The 25,794-nt window shown below is 37.2% G+C and overlaps 1 protein-coding gene and 1 non-coding gene across 3 annotated transcripts in view; both read left to right on the top strand.

Moving 5' to 3' along the window:
- Positions 1-25,794, top strand: part of LRFN5 (leucine rich repeat and fibronectin type III domain containing 5) — a 308,108-nt gene that overhangs the window by 117,420 nt on the left and 164,894 nt on the right. The window lies entirely within an intron of this gene.
- LOC132224061 (U6 spliceosomal RNA) lies at positions 13,651-13,756 on the top strand. The gene has a single exon (XR_009450586.1). It is a non-coding gene; the product is annotated as a U6 spliceosomal RNA (small nuclear RNA).

Here is a 25,794-nt window from a genome sequence, read left to right as displayed (position 1 = left end):
GCTTCAATTGCTTTTTGGAGACTGCAGATATACTGATGTCACATAAATATTGATGTCACCATAACTTCCAGTTCTCAAAGTATCTAATTTTGATTGTGAAAATTCTTGATGGTACCAAGGTAATTTTTTTCTCTCTAATATTTTTATTGATTTCAGAGAGGAAGGGCGAGAGAGATAGAAACATCAATGATGAGAGAGAATCATTGATCGGCTGCTTTCTGCATGCCCCCTATTGAGGATCAAGCCCACAACCAGGGCATGTACCCTTGGCCAGAATCAAACCTGGGGACCCTCAGTTTGCAGGCCGATGCTCTGTCCACTGAGCCAAACCAGCCAGGGCTTACTAAGGTAACTTATGTTGTAGTTGTGAAAATGTATCCTCCACAGAGGATATTTTTTCCATAAATTTTTGGAGAGAGTGGAAAGGAGGTGGAGAGACACATAGAGAGACACATCAATTGAGAGAGACACATCCGTTGGTTGTCTCTTGCACGTGCGCTCCAATGGGTGGGGGTTGGGTGCATTCCAGGATTGAGCCTGCAACCAAAGTATGTGCCCTTAACCTTGACCGGAATCAAACCCAAAACCATTCAGTCCAAGGGCCAATGATCTTACCACTGAACATAAACTGTCTAGGGCACTAAGGTAATTTTGTAAGAGTTTAGGAATGAAACTAAAACAATTTGAGGTTTAAGACCTCACATAAAAAATAATACATATTATTTTGCATCCAAAAATATCTTTAGTGATCATTCTGAAATAGCTATTACGGTTTTGGTAATTATTCCTTCCTCATTTTTTTCACACACAGAGACATCACAATGATATTATTATATAAGCCATTGTATAGATCCTTTCTGAGTAGTGTAATACATTTTTTTTCTTCTTTTCTTAGTTCTACTTCACATTAGACTGCAATAATTTAATGTCTCATTGTGCTCATCCTATATCATAAAAACCTAATATGCTAAGTGTCCGATTAACTGGTTGACCATTCAACCAATCAAAGTGTAATATGCTAATGATACGCTAAAGCCGCTCAACCACTTGCTCTGATGTGCACTGACCACCAGGGGGCAGATGCTCCGACCAGTAGTTTAGCATGCTGCTGGGGTCTGGCAGATCGGGGCTAAGTGATACAGGCCAGACATGCCCTGGAGCCCACCCACGGTCCCACCTCAGCTGGCCAACCTCCCGCATCTCTCCTTGGCCCTGATCTTGCACCAGTGGGGTCCCTTGGCCTGGCCTGTGCCCTCTTGCAATCCTGGACCCCTCGGGGGATGTCAGAGAGCCAGTTTCGGCCCGATCCCGCAGGCCAGGCCAAGGGACCCCACTGGTGCATGAATTCATGCACCAGGCCTCTAGTATATCACATATATGCTTATATGTAGGGTTTACATATTTATAATAAATTATATTTATACAGTCTATACATGTATCTTTTTTTCTGTGTTCTCCAAAAAATGTTTTTGTATCTATCAAACATACCAAAACTCTGTAAATTAAATACATATATGTTATCACTGTTAACTTATAAGCCTGAGCTATGGTCTATAATTCATTATTTAAACATACCTTATAGGATTCTTGTCATGTCAACTAGTGTACCTCCAATTTATTTCTTAAATTCTTTTACAATAACTCTGGTAATAATTTATTCCTTATATTCATCAATATCATTTACATTGTTTCTACTGATTTTTACCACTACAACCATACTTTGACAGAGAACCTGTACTTTACCCTTAAATCTTTAAATTATTAATTTTTTTTGAATGGGATAGCTTCCCAGGAAGAACTTTTTGGGTCAAAGTTTCTGTTAATGTTATCTATTTGGTTTCTAAAAAGGCTATCAAAATTCACAATCCTCTGGCAATGTGTGAGTATCCCCTCATACCTAAGTCAACTGCTGTTATTATCAATTGCTCAAAATTTTATCAATCTGGTTCATATCATCTAAAATCTCACTGTTATTTTGAGTTTGAGCAACTTTTCATGTATTTATTGGCTGTTCATTTTGTTTTATGTGAATTGTTTTCTTATTGTTGATTAGAGCTATATTCAGCTGCATTAAATAAAATATTCAAAATAATAGTACATCTAACCATATAGAAGGTTGATTATATTGGTTATAAAAGAGATATAGCAGTAGGCAGTGCAAGTATTAGTGGCTTTCTGCTATAACCTGGGTTCTGGGACCACTGTGTGCTCTGCCATGCTAGTGTATTCTACTCAGGGCACTAGCACAGGCTTGAATTTCATGCATTAATTTCCAGGCACTTGGAAGAAGGAAGAAAAAGAGTTAACTGTTCCCTCCCTTTAAAATAAATCATCCTCAAATGCACATATTTGTTATTTCCTGTCTATATGACACTGGCTAGTAGGTAGATACTGCTGCACATAGTAACAGTAGAATTTGATAAATGTGCTATTTTAAATTTTTGGCAGAATGGCTGGCTTAAAAGCAGGTCTCTGTTACTAACAAAGAAGGAAAGAATATATGTTAGGACACCTCAGCGCTCACTGCCATCCATATCCTTTCCTATATTTCCATTGGATTGTCTTCTTGATTAAATTGTATGTACTTCTTGCTACCTTGCAAATATTAGTCAAGTATATCATGTGTCTTATTAACTTTGTTTATGAAATATTTTACTGCATAAAAGTTTTAATTTTTATATAGCCAAAGGTGTCCTTTTCCTCTAAGCTATCTGTGTTGAGTAGGAACTCTCCCCAAATAATTGAATACACATGATTATATGAAGGTTTTCTAAGTTTATTATTGCTTTAGTCTGCATATTTAAATTTAACCAATCTGTACATACTTTTGTAAATAATAGGGTTATGGCTCTAATTATTTTTTTTCTTGATGGATATTAGATATGTTACCATTATTGTTTTAAACAATGACATTTGTTATCTCTTTCTTACTGAATTAAAATACCATCCCAGCCATTCTATTTTTATACATAGTGACATCAATTCCTGGACTTATTTATTTCCTATTCTTTTGTTAGCACTATTTACTGATGTGCAGTAATAATTTTTAGTTTTGGGCAAACTGAACTGCATGGGCCAAACCCAGCTTACTCCTTGTTTTTGTAAACCACGTTTATTGAAACACTAGAGGCCTGGTGCACAAAAATTTGTCTACTCGGGAGGGTCCCTCAGCTGAGCCTGTGCCCTCTCGCAGTCTGGGACCACTTGGGGCATGTCCACCTGCTGGCTTAGGCCCGCTCCCCAGGGGAACAGGCCTATGCTGGCAATCAGACATCCCCCTGGCAGCCCGGAAGCCCTCGGGGGATGTTTACTTGCCAGTGGGGACCAGGCCTAAGCTGCAGTCGGACATCCTTAGCGCTGTTGAGGAGGTGGGAGAGGCTCCCACCACCACTGCTGTGCTGGCAGCCATCAGCTTTGCTTGTGGCTGAGCAGAGCTCCCCCATGTGGGAGCGCACTGACCACCAGGGGGCAGCTCCTGCATTGAGCATCTGCCCGCTGGTGGTCAGTGTGTGTCATAGTGACCAGTCATTCCCAGTCTTTCTGCTGTTAGGGTCAGTTTGCCTATTACCCTTTAATTATATAGGATAGAGGCCTGGTGCACGGGTGGGGGCCGGCTGGTTTGCCCTGAAGGGTGTCCCAGATCAGGGTGAGGGTCCCGCTTGGGTGCCTGGTCAGCCTGGGTGAGGGGCTGATGGCTGTTTGCAGGCTGGCCACGCCCCCCCAGCCACCCAAGCTCCCAGTGGAGGCTGGCTGGAAGCAGGTATCTGGGATTTATTTATCTTCTATAATTGAAACTTTCTTGCCTTGAACGGAGGCCACAGCCAGCCACGGCAAGCGGGAAGCTTGGTTTCCTCCATTACCAGGGCAACCAAGCTCCTGCTTGCTCTAGCTCCGTGGCTGCCGGCCGCCATCTTGGTTGGGTTAATTTGCATATAGTTGCTCTGATTGACTGGTGGGCGTGGCTTGGGGCATAACAAAGTTATGATCAATTTGCATGTTTCTCTTTTATTAGATTAGATGACCATCTGCATGTCATCTATGACTGCTTTTGTGCTATTTTAGAAGGGTTGAGTAGTTGTGACAGAGATTTTATTGCCACAAAACGCAAAATATAACTGTCCTTCAGAAAAGTTTTGCTGGCTTTTGAATGACTAATTGGGTGGCTCTTCAACCAATTTATGGGTATTAAAAAACTAAGCACCTGCTGATATTTAAATATACCATGGGTTAACTGTTTTGAGCAAGAAATAATATGAAATATATAAAATTAAAACAAATTATAGAGTTAACCAATTATCAAAACCAATCCTTTATAATGAGAGGGATATGCTAATTAGCCCTTATATGCTAATTAGTCATGACCAGTATGCAAATTGACCATCACTCCAACACACAAGATGGCCACCCCCATGTGGTCAAAGATGGCCGCCCCATGTGGCCACAAGATGGCTGTCAGGGGAGGGTAGTTGCGGGTGACCAGGTCAGTAGGGCAGGGCAGTTAGGGGCAACCAGGCTGGCAGGGGAGGGCAGTTGAGGGTGATCGGGCTGGCAGGAGAGTGGTTAGGGGTGATCAGGCTGGCAGGGTACTGGTTAGGGGTTGATCAAGCTGGCAGGCAGGCAAGCGGTTGTGAGCCAGCAGTCCTGGATTGTGGGAGGGATGTCCCAGATTGGAGACGGTGCAGGCTGGGCTGAGGGACACCCCCCACCCTAGTGCACGAAATTCGTTTTGACATATTTGTTCTTGTTTTTCATTTTTAATAAAGTTGTCATTTCAGGAATAAAGAACCCTAATAGGTATCATATTGAATTATGTTGTAATGTTATCTTTATTACAGGAAACTTCAAATAAACATTTTACAAAGTAGAAGTAACAATATAATAAACCCATAAGCCAGTGGTTCTCAGCTTTCTTAATGCCGCGACCCTTTAATACAGTTCCTCATGTTGTGGTGACCCCCAACAATAAAATTATTTTCGTTGCTTCTTCATAACTGTAATTTTGCTACTGTTATGAATTGTAATGTAAATATCTGATATGCAGGATGTATTTTCATTGTTACAAATTGAACATAATTAAAGCACAGTGATTAATCACAAAAACAATATGTAATTATATATGTGTTTTCCGATGGTCTTAGGCGACCCCTGTGAAAGGGTCGTTTGACCCCCAAAGGGGTTGCAACCTACAGGCTGGTGACCCACAGATTGAGAACCCCCCCTAAGCAGACATTACCCACTATTATTAATTATCACCAAAATGGCTAATTTTATTTCATTTATTTGCCTAATCTCTTTCTACTACCTCACTTATTTAAAAACAAACCTCAACATCAATTATTTGATCCATAAAGTTTGTTTTGTTAAAAGTTTTAATAAACTTTTAATAAATCAATTACTATTATCACTACTAAAAATAGCATTAGTTTCTTTATAGTTCTTTATATAGCATTAGTTTTTTTATATAATAAAAATCTAATTAGTATTCAAATTTCCATATTTTCTTTATAAAGTTCTTTTATGTTTGGTGTTTTCTAACCAAGATCTTCTATTCCAGTGGTTCTCAACTTTCTTAATGCTGCGACCCTTTAATACAGTTTCTCATGTTGTGGTGACCCCCAACCATAAAATTATTTTCGTTGCTACTTCATAACTGTAATTTTTCTGCTGTTATGAATTGTAATGTAAATATCTGATATGCAGGATGTATTTTCAGGGGTCATGACCCACAAGTTGAGAACCACTGTCAGTGATTTGTTGATCATCATTGAGATTCATTATCTCATTAAGGTTTACGTAGTTGTGATATTTGAGGTTTACCATTTACCTACTAGAGGCCTGGTGCACGAATTTGTGCACGGATGGGGTCCCTTGGCCTGGCAACCAATCAGGGCCATGGGAGGTTGGCCGGGAGGAGTGGCCACTGGTGGTTGGCTATAAGAGCTCACTGACCACCAGGGGGCAGCTCCTGCATTGAGCGTCTGCCCCTGATGGTCAGTTCATGTCAGCGACCAGTCGACCGGTTGTTCAGTCATTTGGTCACTTAGGCTTATATATATGGATTAGCTGAAAATCTTCTAGGAAGTAAAACTTACTCTCTAGAGCAGCCGTGGGCAAACTATGGCCCGTTTGAAATGAATAAAACTAAAGAAGAAAAAGACCGTACCCTTTTATGTAATGATGTTTACTTTGAATTTATATTAGTTCACACAAACACTCCATCCATGCTTTTGTTCCGGCTTTCCGGTCCAGTTTAAGAACCCATTGTGGCCCTCGAGTCAAAAAGTTTGCCCACCCCTGCTCTAGAGTAAGTATACATTTACATTTGTTACATTTAGTTACATAGTTAGTCCAAGTATACTTACTTGGTTACATTTAGTTACATAGGAGTGGGCACAATTAGGTGTGCAATTGTAATACAAATAAATAATGCAATAATTAATAAATAATAATATGAGGATAAACTCTGTTTTGTGTATCTACAACTGTAAACCTGCTTTTGCCCACCCCTGTAGTTCATGTAGAGGAAAAGCAGAATAGACGCTTGAATCTTTTCATTTATTTAGATATTTCAAAATATTTCAATTTACTGGCAAGCTCAGAACCTAAATCAATATGATTTTTATTAAATTGATTGCTCATTGAGTACCACTATGTTTGTTACCCCAAACTTGGCTACTAAAGCTCCTTTAGTTACCATGCTTCTGAAATCCTTTTGATTAGAACTCAATAGTTTTTCTTTCTAACCGGTTAAATTAGATGATCCAGATTCCTCAGGTATAATTTTAGACGCAGACCTGGAATCCCACTGGGTTTCTGAGAACTAGAACTTGAGATCGCTTTTTATTCTTTACATGGTTTATATATGTACTGATAGGAAAATAATTCACATATTGAATTTGCTGTTTCTTAATTCTACTTCTCATATTTTCCTTTACATAGTTTTTTAAATGTGTAAAAGAAGTGTTTTATTCTTATTAAAGATATCACCTACCAGTCATTTTGTAGCATTAACTATGGTATTGAATTTCTTTCTGTATGTGAAAAATGTCACTATTGGCTATCCATCTTTCTTTACTGTATACTTGTTTGGAATTTAATTATCATGTTGGAAATATATATGCACAAAATTCATAATTGGAAACTTAAACGAGAAGAAAAACATTTTAGCTTTAAATTAGAAATATTAAGCAGATTTGTCTAAAAATTTTCCTACATATAAAAATGTAAAATTTATCCCAATCTAAAGATATAAATGAACATGTAATGTATTCTAACCTAATAAGTGACTTTATCACTACCTGTAAGCATACCTGAAGAAACAAACAATAACCAAAAAAACCAAAAAAGTGAGCCCAGCTGGTATTTCTCAGTGGTTGAGCATAGACCTATGAACCAGGAGGTCATACTTCAATTCCTGTTAGGGCACATGCTCGATTTGTGGGTTCAATCCCCTGTTAGGGCTTGCAGGAGGCAGCTGATCAATGATTATCTCTCATCATTGATGTTTCTAGCTCTCTCTTCCTCTCCTTCCTCTCTGAAATCAATACAAATATGTAAATATTTTGAAAAGTGAGGCAAAATGAATAAACCATAATATTGAATGCCAGGATCTGAGTTCTAATTTCTCCCTCTGAGATGATTAACTGAAATTTTACATATAAGTTATTATCCATTCAAAGCTCAAATATCATAATAGAATACATAGTTGTTGTTTTGGCAGGACATTTTTAAAGCAATGATATAAATACATTAGATGAGTAATCTCTGTGCTCCAATTTGAAACTACATTAAAGTATCAATATAGGACATTAGTGTCAACATTAATGTATGAAATAATTGTAGATACTAATCAAGAATTTTAGAAACTTTCTGAAAGAGCCTCAAATTAATGCAATTCATTAATGGCATATTCCTGAATCATGGATTATGAATATTATATCAGAGCAAGTCTTAGAAATAGAGAGAGAGAGAGAGAGAGAGAGAGAGAGAGAGAGAGAGAGAGAATATGCAAATTAGGCCAGGATGTCCTAATGGTCACGACCAGCTCAGGAGGAGGTGCCTGGCGTGGGCCCAGAGCCTAAGAGAACAACAGACAGGGCGGCCCGCACCCGGCCCTGGCGCCAGCGAGTACAACACGCAGGGGGGCCGGCCTCCAGCCCCATCCCCGTGGCTGTGGTGCTGGGCTGCTGGGGCCAGAGCGGAGACACAAACCCGCAGGGGGGCTGGGTTGATTCTGATCAAGGGCATGTACCTAGGTTTCAGGCTCCTCCCTGGCAGGGGCCCAGGTCAGGGCTCATGCAGAAGACAACTTATCAAAGTGTGCCTCTCACATTGATGTTTCTCTCTGTCTTTCCCTCTCTCTTCCATGCTCTCTAAAAGTCAATGGGAAAATATCCTCATGTGAGGATTAAAAAAAAGAAAGAAAGAAATGTCATATCCTATGAAAGACACATCTTGAAAATGCCTAAAGAAAGTTGTCATTTTTTGGGGTGAAGGGACTGGAGTCTGTGTTGATGAAAACACCATGGCAGGTGTGGTGGCCAGCAGTGGCAGCAGCAGCGGGGGTGATGGGGGTGGCACCTTACCCTGATCAGCCTGGTTGCCTCCCACAAAGGGAGGCCATACTGCGGCTTAGGCCCGCTGGCTCCCCATGGGGAGCAGGCCTAAGCCATCAGTAGGACATCCCCTGAGGGCTCCAGGACTGTGAGAGGGGCAGGCTGGGCTGAGGGACTGCCCCCCCCCCCCACCCCAGTGCACAAATTTCATGCACTGGGCCTCTAGTTTAGTATAAATTTTTGGAATCTTTTTTGAAATAACTAATGTGCTTATATTTTGTCAAATATGTACTCAATAGAGAGTTTCCTATTAGTGCAAATGGGCTTAGAATAACAACATAAGACCCTGTTTTATGAAAGTAACAGTAGTTCACTTCGTTATAACTATCAAGAAACAAGTATAACATAAAGCTCACTTTTATTTGACTTTTACATTTATCTAATGATATATAATTCAATGACTCTTCATTATGAAAATCACTAAAAAATAACAATTTGGAAATGTATATTTAAATTTTGATGATGAGTTTTTCTATGTCAGAAAGAAAGAACAGATATCCTGAACAAATATTTTAATTTAAACAAAAAGTCCTAAATCTCTCACACACATACACATGTACACACACACACCTCACAGGAAAATAATGCAAAAACAAAAACTGAAAATAGCAACATAGAGAGAGATAAGCACTTTATAAACTCGTTATTTGCTTTTGGCATTATTTTGAGGTTCCATTTTTCGGATGAGTGCATAATTAAAGGAGAAAGGCGACAAAGCCACCATACATGCAATGCTGGGTGACTCGCGGGGGATGCCTCTTTAAAGCCAATGTCTTGGAGCGTGACATGTTCAGTCAATGGCTCCGCACAGACAGGAAAATAAGCAGACTTTTCTGCTTCGTATTTAGCACCAGGGCTATGGGGAGTATTGAAGTAGACAGGTAGTCTGCTGAGAATTCAAAACCTCAAACTGATATATGGATTAGATTTGTGACCTAAATGTGATCGTAGTTTTGGTTCCAAGCAATCGTAAGGTGTAAACTGTTTTTAAATTTATTTCTGATTTTTAATGCTTACAGACAGTTGGCAGAAGCAATCATAGCTTCTCTCTAAAGAAACTCTCCTTAAATACAGGATTCAAATAAGTTTTTATTAATAAAGACTCATAGAATTAAAAAATATATGGGAAAAGGCACTATAATGAGACAATAAGACCAAGCTGAAGTATGGAAACAAAGTCAGACTTCCAGTGTTTTCAGGTTTTAGAAGGATTTCAGAATGGAAAGCCAGTATGTGTGTGAGTGTGTATGTGTATGTATCTCTGTGTGTGTTTGTATGTATCTGTTAGTATGTGGTGTGTGTGTGTGTGTGTGTGTGTGTGATTCAAAATAAGTTTTAGGGAGAGGAGACTATGAAAGATGGCCAAACAAATTAAGAAAATAACCAAATGAAACTTCAAAAAATGAAAAATAATGTTGAAATGTATCATCCAATTAACATCAATTAGAGATAATAAAATAAAGAATTGGTAAAATTAAGGAATAACTAATGAAACTACACAGTAGGCCATGGAACCAAATATGGGGATTATGCAGGATATAATGAGAAACATGAAGGATAGCTTGAGAGAATATTTGTCAAAGCAGTCTTAGTATCTCTCAATCAGGGATATTTCTCCTTTTTATATCATCTAATGTCTTTCAAGAAGGGATTAAAAATTTATCCAAGGTTTATAATTTTCTCCAAGAAAAATGTTTTGTAATAGTTTTATTCTGGATACCTTCTTATAAAATTGATCTGTAAATTAAATGTCATTCTAAATAAAATTATAAGTTTTTCTGTGAAACCTGACATTTATTAAATTAATATAGAACCAAAAGGATGAAGAGCCAAGACATATTTAAAAAATGAACAATTTAAGATCTTGACTAAATCAAATAACAACTGTCATATAACATTAGCAATTAAGACAATATGGCCTTGTCACTGAGATTGTCAAGAAAGAGTCCAAAGAAAGAAAATAGAGATCTACAAACAAATCCACATAAATATAAGAACTATATAGATAGAGCTATATTTGCAGATCCATGGGGGAGAGGATGGGTTATTAATAATGCTTTGGGAACACTTGATTATCCTTTTGTGAAACTATTTGAAATTTTTGACTATAGTAATCTCAAAGCAGTTCCAGTTGGAGTAAAGATTTGTGTGCAAAAACAAATATTTTCATATATTTGAAGGAAATAATTGATCTTTATGATATAATGACAAAGATTTAAGCAATTAATATAGAACCAAACAATAAACAATAAAGAGAAAATGTGCAAGCATGTAGAAAGTTATTGAGAAGTTTGACTCCTGCAAATTAAGATTGTTTCAACCTAAACATCCCATAAAGTACAAAAATAAATTATAAACTTGTCTTCACTAATGCAAACTTGAAGGTATATGTAACACGTATAACTGACAAAGGATTAGTATGAAGGATATGTGAAAAATCTTCTAAACACAACTTAAAATCTCCATAATTACCCTGTAAAATGAGCAGAAGGCACAAATAAATATTTTCTACTAGAGAAGATAAGAATGGTTAATAAAACTATCAAATTACATTCAATATTACTGGTATTCAGGGAAATTCAAATTAAAAAGGAACAATAACATTGTTTTTAATCTGTTGAATTGGCAATGCCCAAAGTAGACATAAATCAACTTATAAGAGTGCATAGAACAAAATTTGTAATTTTGCCTGCTGGTAAGAGGTAAAGTGGTATAATCTCTTTGTGAATCAATTTGTCATTACTCTTTTTTCCCTTTTAAATATGAAATGTCCACACTTTATAGCCTAATACTTTCAGCTGTAGGAATAGAATTGCTGAGAAGCTCTTTTTAATGTGAATAAGAAGACATAAGTATTCATGGCTAATTTCTTGCAATAGTGAAATATCAGAATTAATATATATGGCCGCTGACAGAACAGTAAATATATAAATTGAAGTATATACACAGGAATACTATGTAGCACTGAACATGAACTATAATTAAATGCATAAACATGCAAAATTAAAGATCCAATAGGAATGGAAAACAAGATTCAAGAACATGGCTACTCTGTGGATGGGATAATGAATGGGATGGAATTGGGCCTTAAGAGTCATGATTATCATTATTATAGATAGTATGTACATAGGTGCTTATTTCTCTTTGTCCTTGGTGGTCCACATATTTGGTCATGCTTCTCATTGAGAATTTACATTGAATCATCAGCTTTACCAGGACAACATCAACCTGTCAGTTTCTTTACCTGCAAAGCTAAGAACATACTTGACACATAATTATCATACAAAAAAGGTTGCTTAAATAATAGTCTTAAATATTTCTAAACTATTCCATTTCTAGTTAACATTTAAGATGAAATGTCTTTTGTTGCCATAGTGAATTGTTGGTGCTTTACTCTAATAGGAATTTAATTGGACAGACTTTTGTTATTTTCTAACATGCAAAGGTCAGTGGTATTTTAATATTTTTGGTCAAATATGATAAACGTTATCATGATTTTCCATAACATTTCACTTCATTATCTGCTATATTCTTCAAACACTTCAAAACATAGGCAATTAATGGAATTTATGAAATATTGAAAGGGAAATATATACTGTACTAGAGGCTTGGTGCATGAGATTCCTTCACTGGGGTAGGGGAGGGGGCAGTCCCTCACCCCAGCCTGTACACTTTCTCAGTCCAGGACCCCTTGGGAGATGTCCACCAGCCAGCTTAGGCCTGATCCCTGGGGGGGTCGGGCCTAAGCCGGCAGTCAGACAAACCTCTTGTAGTCTGGGGTTCTAATAGCCCAGGACCCCTTGCTCCTTACCACCCGCCTGCAGCCTTGTTCCTTACCACCGCCACTGCACTTGCCAGCCATGAGCCCATCTTCAGGCTCAACAGCGCTCCCCCTGTGGAAGTGCATTGACCATCAGGAGGCAGCTCCTGCATTGAGCACCTGCCCTCTGGTGGTCAGTGCACGTCATAGTGACTGGTTGTTACACTGTTCAGTTGATTTGCATATTGCACTTTTATTATTTAGGAGGATACAGGTAGACAGACTTCCATGATCCTCATAGTCATAAGCAGCTTATCCACAAAATGAAGGAAATTTCATATTAAAGAATGTAATAAAATGGAAAATAATGAAAAATAAGTGAGATTGAAAACATCTCTAAATCTAGTGCTTGCCCAAATAAATGGCTCCTCATGACCATTTTGAAATAGTTTTCTTAAAAATCAAAGAGGAAATCTAAGACCAGAGCTTTGACATTTAAAATATTTTCTTGTAATGTCCTTCCTCTGAATTGAGTCATTAGAACATTCTATTCTGATCCAACCATGTGGAATGTTTAATTGACTTAATCTTGGGTTTTAAATTAGGTTTGTAACATAAGAATCAGAATTCCAGCCCTGCCTCTTTGGTCTTTATTAACCTCCTCCTTTAACAAAAAGACTTCACATCATGTCACATTTGGTCCTAATTTGCAGGTGGAGACTATGTTCTTCATAAACAAGAGCGTTTACAATTCTTCCATGTTCCTCTTTTGTTTTCTTTCTCATTTCTCTTCTTCCGGTTATACTTCTCAATGGAATCTTTCTTCTGATGAAATTACCTTTCCAATGTTTATATTCTCCCTCATTCTTTCAGACATTGTTGGAAATCTAATTTATTTCCTAAACCATATCCTTTTTTACTTTATATTTATTGCTCTGAAAAAACACAATCTCAAGAAATCAGTGAGCATTTTCTTACACTTTTCTGATACTGTATCTTGAGCTTATAGTTCGTGTTTTAAGATATCCATGTTTATAAATAAAGAAGGATGAAGAATGGGATGGTGATAATTAGAAATTCTGGACACTGTGCCTGTCCTCCCCACTCCCCACTCCACACCTACTTTCCATTATTCTTTATTTGGTTATCCTAAGCTAAATATATTTCAGCCACTGGAATGGCTCAGAGTAGGCTTAGATGAGTCAATGCATGTTGAGGACAGATTTTCTGGGCACATTTGGGACAGAATATTTTTGTATTTAAGAGAGAACTATAGTGCTCACTTTGGCAGCATGTATACTAAAATGGGAATGACAAAGAGAAGATTAGCATGGCCACTGATCAAGGATGACACACAGATTGTGACGTGTTCCATATTAAAAAAATGAGAAAGAACTCTTACAGCCGTATTTTCTTTCTCTGACTAGATGTGAACCCCCAAACATGTAACTTGAATCTCAGTGGCATGTACATGGTGAGGGGGACAAGCTTTAGAGTGAACCTAACACTGTGCACTTGAGGAGAGTTAGGAATCTGAGTCTGTGATAACACCTCTGAGCCTCTGGTTCTGCTGAGGCCCCTCCTCACCACAGCTTCCTCTTCTGTCAACTGATAATTTTTCTTATTCTTTTAAGCTTTGTTAAGTTGGACTTCCCAATACTTGTAGTCAGAGTAATGCTAAGGGTTTCATTAGCCTTCATAAAGTGTCCATTATGTGTCAAATCCTGAGATTGACATTTTACATATTTTATAACTCTAACTAGAGGCCCGGTGCACAGATTTGTGCCTTGGTGGGATCCCTCAGCCTGGCCTGTGCCCTTCCGCAATCCAGGACCTCTTGGGGGATGTTGGGTTGCTGTTTTTGACCCAATCCCTGAGACTGAGGGACTTCACGGTGCACAAATCCATGCACCAGGCCTCTAGTATGCATATAAGATTTTTGATTAAACTCTTCCCTCCTTCCTTCCTCCCCACTTCCCTCTGAGATTCATCAGTCTCTTCCATGTGTCCATGCCTGTGCATTGAGCGTCTGCCCCCTGATAGTCAGTGTGTGTCATATCTACCGACTGAACGGTCCAACAGTCACTTAGGCTTTTATATATATAGATTAGGGTTCCTCGGCCTGGCCTTCGGGGATCGGGCCAAAACCAGCTCTCCAACATCCCCTGAGGGCTCCCAGATTGCGAGATGGCAGTTCTCTGGTAACACATCCCAGAATCGGGCTTCTTTCTCTCTTCTCCCAATATTATGTCACTTTCTCTCTGTATCTGTCTCGCTTCTTTCATTTCACTTTACCTTAAGTTTGGTGGTAACTGACAACTTGTAGGCATTTAGCTGCAAAATGCAATTATTTAGCAAGCAGGATTTATTTAGCCTGAAATCTGGTCAGCCTAGGGCAGGACCCTATTCAATGTCAGGCTCCTGCCCAGGGCCCTTCCACCCAGGGGGAGTCCTGTGATGGCAGGAACCTCCTTCTTCCAACCTTAGCTCCTCCTTTACCTCCTTCTCTCCCCAAGGTTGCCCACTGGCACTACTGTCAGCCCAGAAGGAGGGAAGCTGTGGCTGGTTTCCCAGGTGAGAGTGGTAGCAGGAAAATTCACTGCCTCCACTGGAAATCAATGTTAAGCGGATGGGCCAGCATGGGCGCCAGACGTTGGGGCTGCAGCCAGTAGGTCCTGCACATCTCATCATTTAGCTAATTGAGTCGAAAAGTTTCTGTAAGGGCCAGACCCATGACCACTGCAATGGGCTAGAGCAGCAGTTCTCAACCTGTGGGTCACGACCCCTTTGGGGGTCAAATGACCTTTTCACAGGGGTCGCCTAAGACCATCGGAAAACACATATATATTTACATATTGCTTTTGTGATTAATCGCTATGCTTTAATTATGTTCAATTTGTAACAATGAAATTGGGGATCACTACAACATGAGGAACTGTATTAAAGGGTCACGACATTAGGAAGGTTGAGAACCACTGGGCTAGAGGCTGGTGGGGAGCCTGACCCGAAGTGGGGAGCCAATGGACTAGAAGCCCGGTACACGGATTCATGCACCGATGGGGTCCCTTGGCCTAGATTGGGTCGAAACCAGCTCTCCGACATCCCCTGAGGGGTCTCGGATTGTGAGAGGGCAGTTCTCAGGTGACACACCCTGGAACTGGGCTCCCTCCTCTCTGGTTCCAGGTGCATCACCCGAGAGCCGCAGTTGCCAAGTCACCGCAGCTCGGCAGCTCCTGCATTGAGCATCTTCTCCCCGGTGGTCAGTGCGCATCACTGGTCGGCCGGTCACTTAGGCTTTTATATGTATAGATGGGCATTGCTTAAAGGCAGATCTCTCAGCCTCAGCAGTATTGATTTGGAGGCCAGGTAATGAGCTGCTATGGGAGATTCCTGTACATGACAGTGTGTTTAGCAACATCCCCGGCATTTTTCTGCTAGATGACAGTAACACCTTCCTGTTGTAACAACTAAAAATATCTCCTGGTAGTGCCAAATATCTTCTGGGAGACAAAATCACATGTGATTTAGAAAAACTACGTTAAAGGAAAGCATATTTATCTTACTTATACATGACATGAAGAAACTGAGAATGTAAACACTTAAGTGTGAATGGATCAAAGACTATAAAACTAGAACATGCAGGCAGCAAGGCTTGGATCCAAGTGTTTGTAATCCTCAAACTTTAACTCTTTAGCTTCATTAATCAATGCACAAAGAAGTACACTTACTACATATATAACCATAGGAAGGTATTTATTCAAATACAAGGTGGTGGTTGCTAGTACTGTTAGCATTTTCATATATGATACCAGTACTTTGAAAAACCACTGCTCATCAGGCTGCATTCACAAATGAACTATTAATGTCCCACACTGGGCTATGTTATCCTTTTATTTAGATGAATCTCTGCAAGCCCCACAACTTCTTCAGTTATTGCTAGATAACATGTGTTTTTTATTTTAAGAATATTTTACTTACAATAACAATGTAATTTCAGAAATTAAATGGCCGGTCGAATATAATTTTCCAATTCCTTACTTTAATTTAATTTTTCTCCTTTCCTATAACTCAGTCTTCTTTCAGGCTAGAAACTGCAGTGAGGCAGAGTGGGGATTGTGTTCAGTTTTCCTCATTTTTCCCACTTTTCTTTCCCCTCCTGCTCTAATCACTGTTTTGTGGCTCCTAGTCTGAGGCTAGAGTTTGGAAAGGAAAGAGAGTTGAAGACAAGGAACAACTTGGCTTGCATGGTTCTTATGTTCCTTGATATTAGTGTTCTCTGAGATTGGTGGATATGCTAAACTTTCTTTTTGAGATATTTTGGAAGATAATCAAAGATATTGATTTCTCTCATAATTACAGAGGTAATGCATTTGCTCTGGTTAGTCATGCATAACTCTTTTTTAACCCCCAGACATTTCCTATATTTGGATAAAGTAAATTAAACTCAGTCTTATAGATATCAAGGTTCCACATCTAATCAGCTGGAAATAGGTACTTTTGACTCAGCATTGTTAGAAGTATAAACCTCTCTGCTTTGCATGTCTCTAGCCAATATATTTCTTACGTTTAGAATTTTCCAAGCTTCAGTCCAGTTTCAGTCTCAACTTCTATAACATTTAAGTGACACAGGTAAATTCCTAGGAAAAGTTCCTCTCATGATTGTCACTTACCTTGAGAGGGAGGTAATCATATCCCTTCTCTCTTGTATGAGATGTCCGAGGGGAAATGCCACAACATTCCTACAACGTTCAAAAAGGAAGGTCTCTCTGCTCGTTTGTTCACATCCAATCTCTTACCCTAGAAGGGGATGATAAGTCAAAAGTCACTGGGCTGGTTGAGATCACTAATATCACAAGACCGGCATCCATGGCTCTTCACTGAGGAATATGGGGGTACTTGTCACCTTTGTGCTGTTCTCAGCTTTGGTGACCTCTCCCAAAACTGAGGCAGAGAGCATCCACTGTTAGCATCTTGTTAGGCATCGATCAAGTGTAGACATGTTACAGTGCATATATCGAAAGATACGGGAACTGACTATGGTCTTGCATTTTTCTCTTAACTCAGTCAACTTGGAGAAATTATGTGGCATTTTAAGCCTCAGGTCCCTCGTCTGTCAGAAGAAACACCGTATACACTTTACTGGCCTTAATTGCCTGGCAAATAGTAGGTTCATAATAAGATGGCCAGGGGAGGTGGTTTTAGAATATGTGCTTCTCTGTCTTGGAATTTGAAATATCATTAGTCTAAGTGACCATTGAGCTTAATGAAATTAGCCAACCATATCATTAAATGTCAAGTTATGAACCTGTCCTTTGATTTGTTTGACATAGACTAGAAAGGGCAGAGAAATACATCTTTTGCTAAAATCAGGCAAAAATGCTATTTATTGTAACCATTTTAAGCCTACATAGTACATCTACTTAACTATATTGTACATTTTGAAAAGTATACATAAAATGATTAATTTCTAAACTATTCAAATAGTTTGTATTAGTTGTTTATTGTGCTACATCTGCATAGGAAGAGTAGACATTATATTGATTTCCTCAAATTCACCTTGTCTCTCCCTGACTGCCTAGCCACTTAGGCTACTGGCCCAAACTCCACATCCTAGCTGTGATTAATCTAAGTCAGTCAAAGTAATCCCACCTGTCTTGTTAGCAACTGGTTCAGACACCCGGCTCTAAGCACACTTCTGAATGACATTCCACTACTACCTTATGAGTGAACATCTGACCTATGTCGGGCTTTTAAAACTGGTGGGAGGGTATTTTTTACAATTTGAGAGAGGCTCTTGCCACTTTGCTTGCAACAGGCAGCACCGAGGAAACACTGCCACCGGAAGCCATGCTACAGCTGCAGGCGGAAGCAGCCTCAGGTGGAAGCTCAACACTGGACCACAGTGCTAGACTAGCAAGAGCCCGGGTCCTCATGACGTTCCTGACCTGCCCTTCTTTCTTCTGGACTTGCAGAATTCTGAGCTGGTAGAATCTTTAGTCTTTCACCATCATGTAAAAAGCAAAAAGAAGACCATCTCTAGAAATGCGTCCTTTTATTTTTATCCTGACTTTGGGCTTGTGTATTATTTATTGAAATATGTTTCCTTATTTGTTCTATTTAAGCCTTTCCATTTCAGCAAGGGTAGATTTTTAGTGAACGTTTCCCTATTTTAAGCTAACTTTTTAAATAGCCGATTTTTTAAAATATGAAAATGCCCAAGATTATAGTGTCATTTTATAGTCATAGTGTGTGGTATTTTTACACCAGTGATATATATGTATATTTTAAGAAATCACTGTTTAAATTATCCTATTATTATAAGAGCTATTATTCCAAGTCACCCACATACACCCTTTCTCTCTAACTTCTGTTTTTATCATGGTACCACTTAGCTCACTTAGGAATCTTATAACCTTCAGTCTACCTCTTATGCAAATCCATCGTATTCTCTTACAGTCTCTCTAATCATACCTTTTCACTTCTGTAAAAGCTAAATATAGTTTACATTATTTTGCCCTTTTCATCCTTTAAGATGTTAGTATATATATATTCTATTCTATACATACACATATACATATAATATGCATATACATATGTGTATACATATATATTTAATATTGAAATAGAAGGCAAAAGACAAATAAAAAAATAAAGAAAACAAAAACAAATTAACAAAACCTTTGCTAAAAGTTCATGATAAAATTCAACATAAGAATTGGCAGAATCTGCCCATTCGGTGTAGCTCAGTAGTTGCACATTGACCTATGAACCAGGTGGTCATGGTTCGGTTCCCAGTCAGGGCACATGCCCAGGTTGTGGGCTCCATCCTCAGTGTAGGGCCTGCAGAAGGCAGCTAATCAATGATTTTCTCTCATCATTGATGTTTCTATCTCTCTTCCTCTTCCTTCCTCTCTGAAATCAATAAAATCAATAAAAAAAATTTTAAAAAATTGGGAGATTCTGCTTGAGGATATTATGCCAAGTGAAATAAAACAATCACAGAATATCTAATACTATGTGATTTCACTTACATAATGTATCTCAAATAGTCATGTTCATAGAAGCAAAGAATAGAATGGTTATCAGGGCCTGGGGGGGCGGGGGGAATGAGGTGTAAAATTTCATTTAGGCAGGATGAATAAGCTTCCAAGATCTGCTGCACAGCATGTGTCTATACATAACAAAACTGTATCGTACAGATTTCACGTTGTGTTCTTACCATGATGCAATAAAAAAAAAAAAATCTAATGACAACATCTGTTAAAAGTAAATAAAACAATCTTTCTTATTCAAATGATTTTAAAACCTTGAATGGAACACCAAATTTGTCCTTTAAATTTGTAGCATATGTATTTTGAGGGTCCCAAATTACAAACTAAAGACCTGTGAAATGAATTAAGATATTTATATTTCAATTATCTAGCACCTTTACCTAAAATTTATTTTAATATGCTACACTGAAAACAGAAATAATTTACATTTGGACTTCAAGAATGATGTCTATAAGTGCACGTAAATTGATTTATACTAATTAAAAGTAACCATAAAAACATGAAATTATAGTATGCTTAAAGTAGCAAATTAACCAATAAAATCAATTTTTTTATCTTTGTGCAACATAATAAATATGTATGCTCACTTTTTATAGGACATCGTAAAGTAGTTCTTTCTATTCCAGAGAGTCTATATAATCTATAAACGTGGTAAAGAAATTAAAATCTAAGCATATTTTAAGGAGTGTATTATCACTAATATACAATAAACACATGATAAACTAAAGATAGGGAATTTATTGTACGTGATGATTATTCATTTTCATCTTTATACACATCTTGTTTACCCAATATTTTATTATCATATCGGTTCTTAATTTCTCTTTTCTCCAGAGCCACAATGAAAGCCTTATTCATTTTTCCTACCTTTGAAATTTTTATTTATATCTCAGTAAGCAGTTACTGCCTTGTAAATTTCTAGCAACATATTCCCCTATTTTTTCTACTTTTTGTCAGATTATTCTTTTTAAACAGTCCTGAATGGTTTCTTTTATTGATATGATTGATGTAGGAAAACATTAAACTATTTTGCCTTGAGGCTTCATCCTTTTCCTTTCTTATTTCTTAGTAGATGGTAGGTAGTTGAGTAATGAAGTTAGCAGTCATTATGATATTTTAATGAGCACTTATATGTCTCGTATAGCACCTTACATTCATTCACCCATTTCAGTTTTATGACTACTTGGACGAGGTGCCTAGAATTAATATTCACATTTAGGGGTGAAAATCTAGAGGCTTAAAGATGTTAATTCCCCAGGTGATATTTCTATTAAGAGGTAGAGTCAGCATAAGAAGCAGGAGCTATGTGACTTTGGAACCCAATGTATTAACTCTGATGTTTTCTGCTTCCCGTTTGCTTGCATGGCTTCACCTGTTATTTTTGGAAACTGTTAACATTTAATTTCCTCTTCTTTTTAAATATGTTTTTATTTATTTCAGAGAGAGAAAGGGAGAGGAAGAAAGAGATGGAAACATCAATGATGAGAGAGAATCATTGATTATCCCAGTGATGGCAAACCTATGACATGCGTGTCAGAGGTGACAAGCAAACTCATTTTTTTGGTTGATTTTTCTCTGTTAAATGGCATTTAAATATATAAAATAAATATCAAAAATATAAGTCTTTGTTTTACTATGGTTTCAAATATCAAAAAATTTCTCTATGACACGGCACCAGAGTTAAGTTAGGGTTTTTCAAAATGCTGACAGGCTGAGCTCAAAATGTTTGCCAACACTGGATTAGCCGCTTCCTGCATGCCCCTGGGATCAAGCCTGAAATCCAGGCATGTGCCCTAACCTGGAATTGAACCTGGACCTTCTGGTTCATAGGTGGACACTCAACCATGGAGCCACACTGGTTGGGCTAATTTCCTCTTGACTTACATACCATATGACAGTTAAGTCAGGCCTAGTGAGAGATCTACCTGTCTCTTCCTAGACATTTTTGAATGCCTGACACATAGAAACTAGTCAGCTGTCTCAAAATGAAAACCCCAAAATTATCCTTATTCTTCAATTTCTGTGCTATACTTTTGGAGGTATCTTAAAAAAATGTATACCTCTCTTCCCCTCAACCCAATCTATTTGTCAGGTGTTGATAAATGTTTGCCAGGATTACTATAAATTGTAAAATCTATGCAATGATTTCAGAGAATTTCTGGTCAAATAATAATTCTCAGTCTTCAGAACTATATTGTTATACTTATAAAAAAAATCTTTTTAGATCTTCCAGGAAATGTAGATCTATTTTATAGGGCATCTGGTCCCTGGATGCTGTAGATATATTCTTTTCTCCTCTGAAATAACCACTATATACTATTAATTTCACACACACACACACACACACACACACACACACACACACACTTTCTCTTATGTTAGGCTATAAACCAGGCTGGGAAAAGTTCTTCTGAGTGTTAACCTCTTATCTTGTAAATAGAAATTGTGACACAATTGGTTGAATTTCCTCATAAGTTATTATTTGGTAGTTCTTTTATTTATTTATTTAATAAGTGCTTATCTTAAAAACCTAAGCATGTAAATATGATTGAGAATTATAATATATTACTTAGATAAAATGGGAACACATAACTTAAAAAGGTTGGCTTGCTATTGGCTGTAGGAATGACCCTTCCTCCCTACTTGGTGCTCAAAAGTAGGATACATTGTCTTCGCTCCCCTCACTCATTGTCCTCAGTATCTGTGCCTCTAGTTATGCCATCTTGTAAGTTTGATCATTCAAAGGAACCCAATGAACTTCACCACCTCTTGTCTTTCTTATAAAGTACCTTAATTTTTCCTTCCTATTCCTGTCAAGTGAAATGTACAAGTATATGTAAGAAATATAGTATTATATAAGAAATATGCTATGTGAAATATAACTTTTGCTAATGTACATTAGAGCAAGTAATACAAATGCATATTTTCAGCAACAGTCTAGAAATAATAACTAGGAAAACTGTAATGCATGAGTTTCCACAGGTGCAGTGTGATAATGAAATTAAAGCCTGTACTTGCCAGGAATCGAACCTGAGACACTTTGGTGTACAGTCTGATGCTCGAACTATTGATGTGCCCCTGTATTGTATATGCGTAGTAGTCTGCTTTACTTAATCATATTTTTTCCATAATGTTAATGAAGGTTTGTTCATTTTTTTCTATTCTCTCTCTCTTTTTTTGTTAATCCTCACCTGAGAATGTTTTTTTCCATTTTTTTCAGGGAATGGAAAGGAAGGAGGGAGGGAAGGAGAGAGAGAGAGAGAGAGAGAGAGAGAGAGAGAGAGAGAGAGAGAGAGAGAGAGAGAGAGAGAATATGTGAGAGAGACATATTGATTGGTTGCCTCCCAAAAGTGCCCCAACCAGGATTGGGGAGCGAACTCAAAACTCAGGTATGTGCCTTTCACCAGGAATCAAACCTGAGATACTTTGGTGCACAGTCTGATGCTCTAACTATTGAGCATCCACCAGGCCACTAGTAAATACTGAAAAAGGAAAGTTGGCCAAAAGACAAAGATCAAAGAAAAAAAATTACTCTATTTACATCTTTGCTTAGTGGTTGATTATTAGGTGCTATTTTTGAGGCAGCAAATCTAGTTTTATTTTTCATAATATCTGTGTTAAGAAGCACTCAGACCTTTTTGCTGAGTGTTTTGGAAAGAGCTGCATAGCATTTAGGGTTTATTGAGAATATGACGAGTCTATATTGGAAGAAAAGATTCTAAATTCACTTTGGTCTTTTGTGCAATTTTTTCCATGATCTGTTTTCCCCCCAAACCCCACTTTTATTTCTTCTTAAATTCTTCTTTAGCAATTTCTTCCAGCTTTAATTATACAGAATTACATGAGAACATCCCTAAGGAGCTTTTGTTTTTTCATATCAAGCAAACTGTCTCCTTTGTTTTCATAACCCTTCAAGAATATCAGCCAGTGCTTATTTACAGGTCAGTCCTCACCATAATGAGAAGATTCTGTGATTATATTGGCAATATCACTCCCATGTGTGAGGTTTTTACAAAACCTAAAAGGCTGTACCTACGTGGGCAATCCACCATTACTCACATTTATCGGCTAAACTTGCAGGGTCAGCAATCACTAACAGTGCATACAGACAACATCAGTGTTGCTTCATTTTGAAGAAAAAACAAGTAAAATGGCTGTAACTACCTCTTTGAGAGTTATTGCTAACAACTTAAAAAAATCTATAATTCAGAGGAAAATGAAAGACAATAGAAACACTCAGCAAAAACGTCTAACAGTGTCTGAGTCTCATATGGATAGATCATCCTAACAAACTCAAGGACTCTCAAACAAGAAAACACACACCCCTGTATATCCCTTCCAAAAAGTGACAAAACAAGTTCAACTATAAAAATAAAACAAATTGAGGCCCATTTTCTGTGTATCTCTTAATAAGGCAAAAGTGAATTATATTGCATGATACTTAAAATGTTATTCTAAGTCCTTTTTAAAATTAACTTTAGAATTTCCTTTGAAACTAAGAATTATAATCTTTTAAAGATTTCTAATGTTCTTTTTAAAATAGTCACCATAAGACAGTCTATCAAGTCTACAACATAAAATTGGGAAAGTTTCCAAATTTTATAGCTGTCTTATATCTTGAAGCCAAAACGTTTAATGAGACTCTTGGTTCTAATGTTCTTAACTCAGTTGAATGCCTGAGCATTTTGGATGAGAGACATTTTTATCACTGTCACAAAAATTGCAACTTTAATTTTAATGGCTCCATCAAAAATTTATCAAATATGTTGTTTTTGTGAGGTCTTTTCAAAAATGGACTAACAGGCAAGCTCCCCCTCTTCTTTCCCTAAGGCTCCCTACCTCTGCCCCCTTCTCTCCTATGCTCCAACGGCCCTTCTTTTGCCTCTGTAACTTGCTGTTTGAAAGCCCAGCTGACTCACTTTGACTATCTCTGTAACTTTTTAAGTAAACTTTCTCTTGTCATTTGAAAAACACACACAAACTTACAAACCAACAATTTAGAAACTCATCCATTTTGTCTTAGAAACTTTACTTCAGCTCAATATATGAATTAACCAATTATTTACACATGGCAGCTTTTAAAAATGAATCTGAATTGCACTTGGAAATCCAGAACAAAGGTTTCCAACAGTCAGCTCACTTTTTGAAATGAATTAATCATTCAGTCAAGCTATTAAAACTATATCCCCATTCTCACTTTTTTTCTTTACAATAATAGTTTCCTATTAAATACAAGAAAGAATATTAACTTGAGTAAAAACCTTTTGTAATTTCAATACTTTATTACCTGTCTTAAGTAATACTTGATATTTTCAATAGTTTTATGGAAAAGATTTGTTTATTGAAATGTTTTTTAAATTTTATTTTGCACCTCCGTTTAATTTTTTATTATGTTTTTATTAATTTTGGGGAGGTGGAATTGGCCAATAACATCATATAGATTTCAAGTATACAGTACTATGATACATCCATCATCTGTATATTGCATTGTGTGCCCACCACCCAAAGTCAAATCATTTTCCATCTCTATATGTTTGGCCCACTTTATCCTTTAGTATGTGCCTCCTCTTCCTTCTAGTAACCACCACAGTTTGTTGCCTATGAGTTTTTGTTTGTTTTTCTTGTTTTTCCAGTTTTAAACTGAATAGTTTTTAGATAAATGAGTTCTCTATAAATACAGTTCACTTTTCTAAATATTTAGAAATTATTTTAGAGTATTAAATATTTTAAAACATCTATGATTATCAGGGAAATTTTTAAGAAGGTAATATTTGTTAAATAAGTGAAGAATAATTCACTTAATGGGAGAGTTTTGTGAGAGAATTAGTACTTATTTTAATAGCTAAAATCAAAGAAGAAATAAATTGTGCTTTAAAATATGAGAATTAATCTTAATCAAATCCATAGTACTTTTTACCCAAAATTCTTTTTCTGCTATTTGAATATTGCAATTGTTTATTTAAAAATAAATCTGAAAACATGTATTTCAAATCATCAGTGCTATTAATGATCATATTATCAATATCAATAAAACCATAGACATCAATAGACTTTCTAAATAGCTATATTCTCATTTTGTTTACCTTTTATTGCACAAATGTTATGAAATGCTAATTAAATTCCATAATTTAAAAATACTAACCATAATAACCGTGTCTCTAGTCCCTTCAAGTCTTTGGTCATATGAAAACTTATTTTTAGCAAAGTTTACTAAATTTACAAACATTTTAATGACTTGTACTCATGGAGTACTTTCTGAAATCTGAGACTGGAATAGTAAAGAGATAATGCATGGACCATTCAAGAAGATGGGTAGGTTGACAAAAAACAAAATGTCGTAAGTATTAAATTTATATTATAGGAAGCC

The sequence above is a fragment of the Myotis daubentonii genome, chromosome 1 (genome assembly GCF_963259705.1).
Source record: "Myotis daubentonii chromosome 1, mMyoDau2.1, whole genome shotgun sequence".
Lineage (NCBI taxonomy): Eukaryota > Metazoa > Chordata > Mammalia > Chiroptera > Vespertilionidae > Myotis > Myotis daubentonii.
Note: the sequence above shows the minus strand (reverse complement) of the source record. Positions and strands in the feature narration are given on the sequence as shown.